At 42.2% G+C, this 11942-nt stretch overlaps 1 pseudogene; it reads left to right on the forward strand.

The window, feature by feature from the left end:
- The first annotated feature begins 6488 nt into the window (after positions 1-6488).
- Positions 6489-10755, forward strand: LOC113836336 (annotated as a pseudogene).
- The last annotated feature ends 1187 nt before the right edge of the window (positions 10756-11942 follow it).

The raw sequence follows: 11942 nt of genomic DNA on the forward strand, positions 1-11942 counted from the left end.
TTAGCCTGCTTTCTTTTGATTATTAACCCATTAGTATTAAACTATGTTTTGTCATGAAGCTGTGACTTACCTGTAATGCCTTGGCATGTTATTCTTTTGGTGCCTATATGCTGTCTCCCCTAGTCAACATCTGCGATCCTCTTCCCATCATTCTCCTAGTCTGGTATACTTCCTGCCTTGCTAATGGACAATCAGCATTCATTCACCAACAAATAAGAGAAATATATATTCACAGCAGTCAGAAAGATATCCCCATCAGTTACTAACCATACTCACAGTGTGGCATCAAAACCAAAATATTACCAATCCCATAAAGAGGAAGATGATAATGTTATCTGAAATTTCCTGTCTGCACATTTTTGTCTTTTGTAAAATGGACAGAAGAATATTTAGAAGATTCTGTTCTTTATTTGTCATTTAGAAATATCTATGTCATAGATAGTGGCTAAATTACCAATTCTAGAATTTAATATTTTCAAGAATTTAAAAAAATAAGTTAAGGACTATGTAAATTTACATAGAACTTTTCTATATTTATTTCCCTGTTATGTCTTTCCATTTCATTTTCAATCTTCTGTCTTTCTTTTCAACAACAACTCTATTGTTTAAAAAGCACAATTTTCCCCATGACATAGTTCATTTTCAAAGTTCCCAAAATCATTGAATCACATAACTTCAACATCTCTGTCTCTCAGGAAAACATATTTTAGATATTTTAAGTTTAGAAGGAAAAAAAAAAGCTAAATTTCTTTGTGTTATTTATGACTTTCCTGTATGGCTGCCATTATACAACAATGTTCAAGGAAACCTGTATTCATTACTTTCAATCTTCTTTATTTTTTTTCTCACTAGGCATTTTGACTTCTAAATGTCACAAAACAAGGGGAACTCTCTAACAGGTTATTTTGAATAATCATTTCTCTTTAATTCTAAGCACTGTGAATATTTTAAATTCTATTCTGTGTGTGAATATATATGTACTCATGCAGGTGCACACAACATTTATTTTTTATTTATTATTGGGTTTTCAATCCATTCAGAGCCTTACGAATGCTAAACATATAGTTTCCCACTAATCTACACCTCCAGTGTCTAGTCTTAAAGGGAATTTAAGATACCATTACACATCACTGAAGAGATCGATCCGCAGTCTGTAAGGCTAATATTTCTTTATTCATATAAACAACAGCCAAGCACAAGCCATAGCATGCCATGGGCAGCAAGGCAGCCAGGAAAGAGAGAGAAGAAGTGAGAAGGGACTCTTCACTTGTCTGCTGTCCCTTAAGAATCCTCCGTGCATCACATTTAGACCTCAGCTCACCATGCTCCAAGCACACCTGTCTGGGCTAATAGGAGGCAGGGATACAGTGACTACCTATAATTCCTCTTTTAGTCTAAAAGCGTAAAACATCGAAAATTAACAAAAGGCCTTCATAAAGGCAAAATACAAGAAGATACAATAATCTGCTATTGCACATCCTAATTATGTCTATTCTGGCTAAGCCCTAAAGTCATGTGGAAAAGGTGTCTAACTTGAACACCTCCTTCCAGTCCCAACTCTAAACAATAAGAAAGTTATTTCTAACTAGGCTTACACTACCCTAATAAACAGTAATGGGGAACGGGGGCATGGCATCTTCTAAGTTACTTCCTGCTGAAATGTGGGGTCCTGTGGAAAAAAACCTGTTAGCACAGGGAAAGTCTCTATTGGGTTATCTCCAGTCTATGTTAGATGGGATTTGCTTGATTGAAGATCTAGATTGAAATCCTCAACTTGATTGAAGTCAGTACTCGAGGTGTTGGTCGGAGTGTCAATCGAAGTGGAGTGAGATGAATCCAGTGTAGTCAGAGAGGTATGGCCCAATACTTTTTCTGGAGCATGCATGGATTGTCATCAGGTGGGTCTTCTTTGGCTGTATGGGAGGCAAACATAAATGTCATCAGAGAAATGTTTGCTTGCACATGTATGTGTACTGGGAAAGGCAACCATTGAAAAACGACAATTATGAGAGGGTGTAGGCCTTGAAAGAAAGAGCCAATAAAAGACAAAAGATAGTCCTCCAATTCTTCATTTATTGTGTATTACATCAATTGGCTTCTTGATATAACACAGAAACTTCAAAATTTTGTTAAATAATATGCTTGGATTTTAAGGGAGGAATGCCAAATCCAACTCTAAATCCAGCATTGATTTAATTGAATAGGGACTAGGAAATGAAGAGAAATAGAGTTATTTGAGAGACAGCTGTAAAGTTTATACTATGGCATGTTCCTTTTGTTTGATGGTTATAGCTATCTTCTTTTCTTTAAGTATATACCCATGTAGTGTCCTTTGACTTCTGGAGGTGGGTTTTCCTGTGAGGATAAAAACAAAGTACTTCCCATTACTTTGGGAGGCTTTTATTTAGTTCATGAGATATACCTCAGTAAATACCTGTCAGGTTACTTCAGTATTATCAGGATGAATTCTGCAGTCTCTATGTGCAAGATGACTCTTTCTGCATATTGGGAATCAGTAACTATATTAAGGGGTTCTGTGAAATCCATAAGCACCATGAGAATTGCATATAATTCTGCCTTCTATACAGATGTATATGGACTTTGAACTACTTTATTTACCTCACCTGCTTTATAACCAGCCTTACCTGATTTGTAGGGTCAGCGTAGAAGGTAAAACCTCCAGAAATGGGAGTTTGTCTTACAATGCATGGAAGAATCTAGACTGTCTTTTTTATGAGTTTAATTCAGTCGGTTTGGGGATAGTTGTTACTAATTTTTCCCAAAAAGTCATTAAGAGTTATCTGCCAATATTCATTATCCTTCCATAAGGAAGAAATTTCCTCATTAGTTAAAGGTACTATAATTTCTGCTGGATCTTTTCCAGTCAGCTGATGAAGTCTTAATTTTCCCTTTAAAATCAAATCAGAAATCTTGTCTGTATACATCTTTAACTTTTTATTCTGCTTATGTGGCAGAAATATCCATTCTAATATAGTGTCTTCCCTCTGCATCAGAATTCCAGAAGGATATTCTTTGGATGGCAAAATGACCAGAACGCAGTCTAAATCAAGGTTTATCTAATCTACATGTGCATCCATTATTCTGTTTTCTACCTATTGTAACTCTTTTTCTGACTCAGTGGATAATATTCATGGACTGTTTAAGTCCTTATCACCTTTTAGCACCATTTTTAAATGCTTTAAGTCATGTCCTTCTACACCAATAATCATCTGTAATTGAGAAATTTCTCCTAGTAGCTTCTGAAGACTGTTAAGAGTTTGATAATGGTCCCTTCTAATTTGTACCTTTTGAGGTCTGATTCTTTGTAAATCTATCTTATATCCTAAATAGTTAATAGAATCTTCTCTTTGTATCTTTTCTGGGGCTATTTGTAACCCCCATCTAGGAAAAACTTACTTCACCATGTCAAACATACATTCCAAGGTTTCCTTATTTGAATCTGATAAAAGAATACCATCTATATAATGATAAATGAGAGATTGTGAAAAATTTTTATAAATTATTTCCAAAGGTTGTTGTACAAAGTGTTGACACAAAGTAGGACTATTTAGCATCCACTGAGGTAAAACCTTCCACTGGTATCTATGAACTGGCTGTGAGTTATTAAGAGTTGGTCCTGTGAATGCAAATTTCTCTCTATCACTTTCTTGTAGTGGTACAGTGAAAAAGCAGTCTTTCAAGTCAATTACTATGATCAGACATTCTTTAGGTATTAAGGAAGGCAGTGGCATTCCAGGCTGTAGAGAGCCCATAGGTTGAATTACCTTATTTATGGCTCTCAGGTCTGTCAGCATTCTCTAGTTACCTGACTTCTTCTAGATAACAAATACAAGAGAACTCCAATGGCTGGTAGATTGCTCTATGTGACCAGCCTCTAGCTGTTCCTGTACTAACTTTTTCTAGAGCCTCTAGCTTTTCAGAGGTCAAAGGCCATTGCCCTGTCCAGACTGGTTCATCTGTAAGCCATTTTAATGAGAGGGCCTTTGGTTCTTCTGAAGGCCTATGATTTGTATTTAGTGTCTCTACAGCCTGGATAGTTGATAACCATTTTCCATGGCGTCTTACCCAATCCTTCCTACTGTCCAGCGATTTTCTAGAATTCTTATCTGACATAGGAGGGATGTTAATTTGAGTATTCCATTGCTGTAAGAGATCACAACCCCAGAGATTTATAGCTATATCTGCCACATAAGGTTTCAGTCTTTCTTTCTGTCCTTCTGGTCCAATGCAGACCACCGAGTTAACACTCTGTCAAACTCTAGATAGAGTACCAATTCCTAAAAATTGTACATTTGCCTCTTCAAGAGGTCATTTCTGAGGCCAAGACTTCTGGGTAATAATAGTTACATCAGCCCTAGTGTCCACTAAGCCTTTAATAACTTTACCATTGATTTTCATTTCTAACTGAGGCCTAGAATCATTAATAGAAGCTTGTCAAAATATGCATTTCTCATTTTTACCAGTCACATGTGATTCTTCATCACTATTCAAACTACCATCTAGAGCAGTATCATTTTCCCACAATAGGCAAGGAACTATCTATTCGTCCTGTGAGAGATTGTCTCCCACTGCCACTGGGAATGATCAGACATTTCTCGATGTGGGGGCATGCTGGAGTCCCTCTTCGGAGTTTCCAGACGTTAACAGGTTCCCTTGCATGTACCTAATCGATCTGTATTCATTAGTCCAGTGTTTGCCCTTACCACATCTCCTACATAACCCAGATGGCAATGATCTGTCACACGGGGAATCATTAGAATTTTAATAATTCCCTTTGTCTTTACATATCAGCCCAATTCTTGATAAGGTAGAAGATCAAATTCAAGGAAAGTTCTAGAATTTCAACCATCTTTTCTCAGAAAAGTATTTCAACCATGTAAGGATGTTTGAGAAATTTTCTAACTTGTCAAACATTTTATGGTATCAAATACACAGAAACTGTGCAATACTTCTTTCCAAATGTATTCTATGTACTACAGGTCTCTTTTACAGTAGCTTGTTGAAGATTTGAAATCACATAAAAGTCGAGTATATTTTGTTTTGTTTTGACACAGGACTTTTCTGTGTCTTTGGAGGCTGTCCTGAAACTAGCTCTTGTAGACCAGGCTGGTCTGAAACTCATAGAGATCTGCCTGTCTCTGCCTCCCTAGTGTTGGGATTAAAGGCATGAGCCAGCTTTAAAGGCATATGCCATTAAAGGCATGGCATAAAATAGAGTATTACAAGAAGGACAACTCTCATATAAAAGAAGCCAATGGAGGAACAGATAAAAACAATATATGAAGAAAATACTGTTGTATCTGTTGGCATTGCTTTAATACATGGGAATCACAAATACAGAAAGTGATTGTAGTTAATGTTGGCCTTAATTTTGCCAACATTTGTGAGGAGTCGCACTCACATTCGCCATTACAAGTTGGCGCTGACATCTGCTGCCGGATCAAGTAAACAACGTTGGTATGCATGTGCCCAGTGCTTTTCCACTTCTTAGCCCCGCCTATTCCATGGCGTCATATAGGGTGACGAGTCATCTACCTATCCCAGCTGTACACGCACTGCTCAGAGTTTTATGAGCCTTTATTAGGGGACGGGATTCTTGACTCGGGGTCTCCGCTCTGTAAGCTTATGCTCTCTCTCTCAAGACGCATAAAAGCTTTACTGCAGAAGGATCTGAGTGTCCTGTGTTGTTCTTGCTGGCAGGACAATCTCAAGGGACATCTGGTGCCAAAACCCGGGAACTTGTTAACATCGCCGGCACCGAGGAGACCCCTCGGACGGGGCGGATTCAGAACTGCAGGTAGGTAAGTTCGGAGAGGTATGCTTTATTCTGACACCTTCTTTTTTGACTTTGTTCTTAATTTGTCACCACCATGGGATGGATTAGTAAAAGCCTTAATTCTAGTCTTTATTCTTCTTTGGTTCACATTGGTCTTATAATGTGCTCACCGTGGCTGGTGTTCCAGTTCTTGACCAAGCTTACCCCAGGTAGCCGCCAGCATAATGGGCTCTTCAAAACAGAGAGACCTAATTAAAAACTGTCTAGAGATTGAGGCTTGCCATCCCACAGTAGCAGAGAGTCAAAAAACGCTTAAAGAGGTACAGGATAATATATCAGAAACCGAACGAGATGAGAGATTAGGAGCTCAAAAAAGGAAGGACATGTCTAAGAAAAAAGGCCCTCCCAAGGATACAAAAAAGGGGGGAGAGAAAATAGGGAATAACCGTCACACCCCAGTAAATTTAAGAGAAATAAAGACTCAAAACCTAGCCTCTACCCTACGGTGAAACTTGAGGCCTTGGAGCTGAGCAACTCAGACTCTGAGATTTTAGACTCTAGCGAGGAAACAGAGCTAGAGGAAGACAGATACCACCCCGATAGACATCGGCTGCCAAAAGTGAAAGCAAATATGAGGCCTCTGCCTGTTAACCCAGCGGGTGTACTTCCATCAGCACCCCCATTATTTGGTACCGACTCCTTTTTACCATTAGAAGAGTGAAGGAAATTGCAGATGGCTTTTCCAGTCTTTGAAAATGAGGGGGCGAGAGTACACACTCCCATAGACTATAATCAGATCAAAGAATTGGCTGAATCAGTCCGGAAGTATGGGGTCAATGCCAATTTTACATCAATACAAGTAGAAAGGCTAGCCAACTATGCTATGACACCCACTGATTGGGAGACAACAGTAAAGGCAGTGCTCCCCAATATGGGACAATATATGGAGTGGAAGGCTCTTTGGTATGACGCAGCCCAGGCACAGGCAAAGGCCAATGTCACAGCAGAAAATGAAAATCAGAGACAATGGACCTTTGAAATGCTCACAGGACAGGGGCCACATGCCCTCAACCAAACTAATTACATTTGGAGCGTATATGCCCAGATATCAGCTGCCGCCATTAAAGCATGGAACGCACTGACAAAAAGGGATGAATCAGGTGGACATCTTACAAAGATAGTCCAGGGGCCTCAGGAGCCATTCTCAGACTTTGTGGCCAGAATGATGGAGGTCGCTAGCCAGATATTCGGTGATGCAGAACAAGCCATGCCTCTGATTGAACAATTAGTCTTTGAACAAGCAACTCAAGAATGCCGAGCAGCCATAGCTCCCCAGAAAAGTAAAGGTTTACAGGACTATTAAAGATCTGCAGAGAACTCGGAGGGCCCCTTACTAATGCAGGCTTGGCTGCAGCCATCTTACAAACTCAAAGGCGACGAAATATGTCTGACCGAAAAGCCTGCTTTAACTGTGGAAAAACAGGGCACCTTAAAAAGGACTGTAGAGCCCCTGAAAAGACTAGGGAAACGGAGCTGTGCAAGCGCTGTGGAAAAGGGCCAGCGAATGCAAATCTGTGCGGGACATAAAAGGTAGGCTTTTACCCCCTATGGAGGAACCTAAAGCGTCCCAACCAAAAAATGGGCCGCGGGGCCCATGGTCCCAGGGCCCTCAGAAAAATGGAACCAGTTCCAGAAAAGCAACTCGGAGAAGGAAGGGACTCCCGAGGACACTCCAGAGTGGACCTGTGTGCCGCCTCCAACTTCTTATTAATGCCCCAAATGAATGTTCAGCCGGTCCCAATCCAGTCTCCGGGGGCCTTTACCCCCTGCTACCATTGGGCTCATTTTGGGCCTCGGTTCCTTGACCTTACAAGGACTTATTGTGTATCCTGGAATCGTGGATCCGTATCATAAGGAAGAATTCCAGGTCCTCTGCTCCAGCCCTCGGGGAATGTTCTCCATAAAGCAGGGAGATAGGATCGCAGAATTAGTGCTACTGCCCTCCCTTGGGGATAGAGAGACCTGCACCTCCCAAAAAAGAGCCATGGGGTCTACTGGTAATGATTCAGCATATCTGGCCATACACCTAGATGAGAGACCAACTATGAAACTATTGGTTAACGGAAAAGAATTTGAGGGGATTACAGATACAGGGGTGGACAAAAGCATCATTTCACTGCATTGGTGGCCGAAATCCTGGCCTACTGTGGTTTCATCTCATTCTCTTCAAGGCCTTGGATATCAATCCTCTCCAGCCGTTATTGCTGCGGCCCTGGTCTGGCGGATCACTGAGGGCAGGCAGGGACGCTTTACCCCTTATGTTTTGCCCCTCCCTGTAAATTTGTGGGGGCGAGATGTGTTACAAGCCATGGGCATGAACTTGACCAATGAGTATTCCCCTCAGGCATCAGCTATAATGACAAAAATGGGCTATATACCAGGAAGGGGCCTGGGCAGAAGGGAGCAAGGTAGAATAGAGCCCATTGAACAAAAAGGGAATCAAAGTAGAAAAGGACTGGGTTTTATTTAGGGGCCGTTGAGGCTTCACGACCCATACCATGGAATACAGAGGACCCGGTATGGGTCTCTCAATGGCCATTACCCTCTGAAAAGCTGGAAGCAGTCACAAGACTTATACAGGAGCAAGAACAGTTGGGGCATTTAGAAGCTTCCACTTCTCCCTGGAACACCCCAATTTTTATTATCAAAAAGAAATCTGGAAAATGGAGATTGCTCCATGACCTGCAGGCTTTAATAACCAAATGCGCCCTCTGGGCCCTTTCCAGAGAGGCCTCCCTTTGCTCTCTGTGCTACCCCAAAATTGGAAGCTTATTATTATAGATATTAAGGACTGTTTTTTCTCCATCCCCCTCTATCCTCGGGACCGGCAAAGGTTTGCCTTTACTGTTCCCTCACTCAATCACATGGAGCCAGATAAGAGATTCCAATGGAAGGTGTTACCACAAGGAATGGCCAATAGCCCAACTATATGCCAATTGTATGTCCAAAAGGCATTGGAACCTGTTAGGAAGCAATTTACAACCATGATTATGATTCACTATATGGATGATATTCTTATCTGCCATAGGAAGATAAAGGTCCTGCAACAAGCATTCCCCATGCTGGTAGTTGAGTTAAAACAATGGGGACTGGAGATAGCATCAGAGAACGTCCAGGTCTCAGATACCGGTCTTTTCCTGGGCTCAGTAATTACCCCAACAAAAATAATCCCACAAAAAATAGAAATATGCAAGGATCATCTGAGAACCTTAAATGACTTCCAGAAACTCTTGGGGGATATAAATTGGCTGAGACCCTTTTTAAAGATCCTCTCTGCAGATTTAAAACCCCTTTTCGACATCCTGGAAGGTGAACCTCATATTTCTTCCCCCAGAAACTTTACTCCGGCTGCTTGTCAAGCCCTACAAAAGGTGGAAAAGGCCCTACAGGATGCACAATTGCATCGCATAGATGATACATTGCCATTCAGCCTATGTGTCTTTAAAACGGCTAAGTTACCGACCGCCATCTTATGGCAGCATGGGCCATTGCTTTGGGTTCACCCAAATGCTTCCCCCACTAAGATCATTGATTGGTATCCTGATGCTGTCGCAAAGCTCGCACTTCGGGGAATAAAAGCAGCTGTTGCTCATTTTGGCAGGGACCCTCATCTCTTGGTTGTACCTTACACTGCTGCACAAATTCAGACTCTGACAGCTACATCTAATGCTGGGCGATGTTGGTTACCTCCTTTTCAGGGAAAATTGATAATCATTTCCCAAAACATCCAATCTTACAATTTACACAAAATCAGTCTATAGTGTTTCCACAGATGACAGCAAAGCATCCAATCCCGAATGGGATGGTGGTTTATACTGATGGTTCCAAAACCGGTGTAGGGGCTTATGTTATAGGGAATAAGGTAGTTTCTAAACAATTTGATGAAACCTCACCCCAGATCGTTGAATGCCAAGTGGTGCTGGAAGTCCTTGAGGCCTTTCTGGGGCCACTTAACATTGTGTCAGATTCCTCCTATGTGGTTAATGTGGTCAACCTCCTTGAAACTGCTGGTATAATACGACCCTCCAGCAGAGTTGCAGGTATCTTTCAAAAAATACAAATTACCCTATCAAACAGGAGGTTCCCTGTTTTTGTCACCCATGTTCGAGCACATTTGGGGCTCCCAGGACCTATGTCCTCTGGGAATGATTTGGCAGACCGGGCCACAAAGTTGATGGCTGCCGCCTTGTCTACCCAGATACAAGCTGCACAAGAATTTCATCAGCGCTTTCATGTGACGGCTGAAACCCTGCACCGTTGATTTGCTTTGACAAGGCAGGAGGCTAGACAAATTGTTACTCAATGTAAAAACTGCTGTGAATTTTTACCTGCACCTCATGTAGGAATAAACCCGCATGGCATTAGGCCGCTGCAGATGTGGCAAATGGATGTTACACATGTTGCCTCCTTTGGAAAACTCCAATATGTTCATGTCTCAGTGGACACCTGCTCAGGCATAATTTGCGCCACGCCTTTGACAGGGGAAAAGGCCGTGCATGTGATTCAACACTGCTTGGAGGCCTGGGGTGCCTGGGGAAAGCCTCATATCCTAAAAACAGATAATGAGCTGGCTTATACCTCTCAAAAGTTCCGGCACTTCTGCAGACAGATGGAGGTTACTCATCTGACTGGCCTACCTTATAACCCTCAAGGACAAGGCATTGTGGAACGTGCCCATCGCACACTTAAGTCTTATTTAATCAAACAAAAGGAGGTAATGGGATCATCCTTACCCTCGGTGCCAAGAGTTGCAATATCCATGGCACTTTTTACCCTTAATTTTCTAAACATTGACGCTCAGGGCCATACTGCAGCCAAGCGCCACACCTCAGAACCTGAAAGGCCAAAGGAAATGGTAAAATGGAAAGATATCTTAACTGGTCTTTGGAGAGACCCGGATCCTATTCTCATAAGATCCAGGGGAGCTATATGTGTTTTTCCACAGGATGATGAGAATCCCCTGTGGATCCCGGAAAGACTCACCTGAAGAGCCCCTTCGGACCTTCAAAAGTCAGAACTCTACCCTCTCCCCGGGAGTTGAGAGCCGCTATTATCCAGATTAACTCCATGCACCTTGACCTGTCCTTGATGGAGGGATTGTCATCATGGATCGCTTCAGCTGTCTCCTATTTTAAGGAATGGGTGGGGGTGGGACTTTTTTGGCACAATTCTCTGCAGTGGTGTGGTGTTTATGCTTGGGACTGTGTGTAGACTCAAAACCCAAACAAAAAAGGTAAGGTAGTGGTTGCACAGGCACTTGCTGCCCTAGAGAATGGAATCTCCCCCGGCATTTGGCTAAGCATGTTGAGGCAATAGGTCGCCGACTGCTCAGCTCCTGCACCTCCGGAGGCTTGACCACATTGCACGGAATAGAGTGAGCAAGGTTCGGTAGGTCAAAAGAGTTGTAAGGCTAAGCACTGCACAGAAAGGGCCTGCAGCTTTTCTTGTGGCTCTTCTGGGAAATATGTCATCTTGCATGAAGGTTATATGTCATAATGCCCTTCCCCCAGAAAAAGACATAAGGACGGGTCTGGGCCTGCTCTGGACACAAAGTCTGGAGTCCTGCTCAAGACAAGGTCTGCATCCAGTTTTGGGGAGTTGACCTCTATCTCCACTCTGCATTTGGCTGGCCTATAGCCTCTGTGTTTCTATATAATTATATAGGGGGAGATGTGAGGAGCCACACTCACATTCGCCATTACAAGATGGCGCTGACATCCACTGCTGGATCAAGTAAACAACGTTGGTATGCATGTGCCCAGTGCTTTTCCACTGCTTAGCCCCACCTATTCCATGGCGTCATATAGGGTGACGAGTCATCCACCTATCCCAGCTGTACACGCACCACTCAGAGTTTTATGAGCCTTTATTAGGGGACAGGATTCTTGGCTCGGGGTCTCCGCTCTGTAAGCTTATGCTCTCTCTCTCAAGACGCATAAAAGCTTTACTGCAGAAGGATCCGAGTGTCCTGTGTTGTTCTTGCTGGCGAGACAATTGCGGGGGACAAACATTAACTATAATGGTGATGACACAAATGTCCAAAGAATTTACATCTGTCATAGGAAATGTCAGAGAAAAGTCTGGT

The sequence above is a fragment of the Cricetulus griseus genome, chromosome 6 (assembly GCF_003668045.3).
Source record: "Cricetulus griseus strain 17A/GY chromosome 6, alternate assembly CriGri-PICRH-1.0, whole genome shotgun sequence".
NCBI lineage: Eukaryota > Metazoa > Chordata > Mammalia > Rodentia > Cricetidae > Cricetulus > Cricetulus griseus.